We start from the raw sequence: 2187 nt of genomic DNA on the forward strand, positions 1-2187 counted from the left end.
CCTGAAACATTAATTCTGTTCTCTCTCCACAGATGCTGCCAGACCTGCTGAGTTTTCCCAGCATTTTCTGCGTTTATTTCAGATTTCTAGCAGGGTCAGTTTACCTTCACAGTGTTTTGCCCTTTATTAAGTAAGAAGATGTTCTATGCTGTTAAAATAGAAGTTTAGGAAATTCTGACTGATGATTTGTTTGGCTCCCACTCTGTGTTTTGCCAAGGAGGGAGAGATGCATTCAAGACTCCTTGGTCTAACCACAGGATTAGAATAGAATTCTTACAGTGTAGATTAGATTACATTACAGTGTGGAAACTGGCCCTTCGGCCCAACAAGTCCACACCAACCCGCCGAAGCGCAACCCACCCATAGCCCTACATTTACCCCTTACTTATTAACACTATGGGCAATTTAGCATGGCCAATTCACCTGACCTGCACATCTTTGGACTGTGGGAGGAAACCGGAGCACCCGGAGGAAACCCACACAGGCCTTTCAGCCCAACAAGTCCACACTGGCCCCCTGAAGAGTAAGCCACCCAGAACTCATTTCCCTACCTCATGCACCTCGCTTACACATCCCTGAACATTATGGCAATTTTTAAGCATGGGGGTCAAGATTAGAATGGTGCTGGAAAAGCACAGCAGGTCGGGCAGCAGGAAAATCGACGTTTCGGGTAAAACCCTTCATCAGGAATGAAGGCAGGGAGCCTCCAGGGTGGAGAGATAAATGGGAGGGGGGGGGGGGGGGGGTAGGGCTGGGGAGAAGGTAGCAAAGAGTAAGAGTTTTAGGACAGAGAAGATGACCTCGGGGTTGCAGTGAGAGAGACTCACTGAGATTCTTGAGAAGAACTTCTTCAAGATAGGCATCCTCGCAAGAGGGTTTTGCCTATTTTTTAAGCACGGCCAATTCACCTAACATGAATATCTTTGGACTGTGGGAGGAAACAGACACAGGGAGAATGTGCAAACTCCACACAGACAGTCACCCAAGGCTGGGATCGAATCTGGATCCCTGGCGCTAATGAGCTGGCAGTGCTAACCACTGAGCCACCGTGCCACCCTATAGAATCAGTGGCTTTATTCAGAGTGTTTTGATTGAGCACATGGGATTTAACCTTTAGACATCGTTACTGATCAACCAGCTCTGTTTATATTACAGTTCTCATTTAATAATGATGCCTCACTGTAAATCTTCGTTATGTTATCATTAATAAGACAGGATGTGTAGGTTGAAATTCCCCAAACTCCCTAATCCCCAGAAAACCCTGGAAATGTCTGGCAGTCTGGCAGTATCTGTGAAGAGAAACTTGAAAGAAACTGAGTTAATGTTTCTCATCAATTGGACTGGGAAGAAATTGAAGATGTGTAACTATTTCTGAGCAAGAACAGTTATTTCACACACAGATTTTAATTTTTTTCATTTTGGATTTCCAAAGCCCACTGTTTAATTAGTTACTTGTCCTTTTATTGGACAGTTGCTTACAAAGCTCAGTTAATTAACACTGCAGATAAAACTGGAAAAGTTCCATAAAATCTTACAGCCCTATTATAACATCATGGTGAAGAGCATTAACAAAAACAGGCCAAACACAGACTTGCACAGGAATAGACACAGAGCAGGAGAGAGGTTAGCATTCCTGCTGCTCAGGATGGAAAGCTTCCTAATGGCCTCACACCACACACATGGTTCAGGCATTGCCACCTACACAGGGCCATCTAACCAGGCTTGTGGAAGGCCCTGTTGTGGCACAGTGGAAATGTCCCTGACCCTGCACTGTGAGATGCAGGTTCAAGTTCCACCATGCTCCAGAGGTGTGTAATAGCCTTGAGATGGAAAGATTAGAAAAATAGGTTAAATTAAAACAAAGAGTAGGCCATTCAGCCCTCCAATGTAATGATGGCTAACTCAGTTCACTGTTTCCACTTGCTTCCCCCTTTGACCTAAGAATTATACTTGTTCATGGGCTATGGGCCTCAGTAGCATTTATTGCCTGTTCCTAATCACCCAGAATACAGCTAAGAATCAACCACATTGGTGTGGAGTCATGTGTACATTAGACCAGGTAAGGACAGCAGATTTTCCTCCCTGAAGGACATTAGTGAGCCAGATGGAATTTTAAAGCAATTGTCATGGTCATTATTGAGCAAGTTCTTTAGTTCTTCTATAATTTAATTTTATTAAGTATTCATA

The 2187-nt window shown here is 43.9% G+C and overlaps 1 non-coding gene across 1 annotated transcript; it reads left to right on the top strand.

Moving 5' to 3' along the window:
- Positions 1 to 1602: 1602 nt before the first annotated feature.
- On the top strand, positions 1603 to 1728 carry LOC122561425 (U6atac minor spliceosomal RNA). Its single transcript, XR_006315007.2, has one exon. It is a non-coding gene; the product is annotated as a U6atac minor spliceosomal RNA (small nuclear RNA).
- The last annotated feature ends 459 nt before the right edge of the window (positions 1729 to 2187 follow it).

The sequence above is a fragment of the Chiloscyllium plagiosum genome, unplaced genomic scaffold (assembly GCF_037043375.1).
Source record: "Chiloscyllium plagiosum isolate Xiang-an unplaced genomic scaffold, Cpla_swu_hap1 HiC_scaffold_22, whole genome shotgun sequence".
NCBI lineage: Eukaryota > Metazoa > Chordata > Chondrichthyes > Orectolobiformes > Hemiscylliidae > Chiloscyllium > Chiloscyllium plagiosum.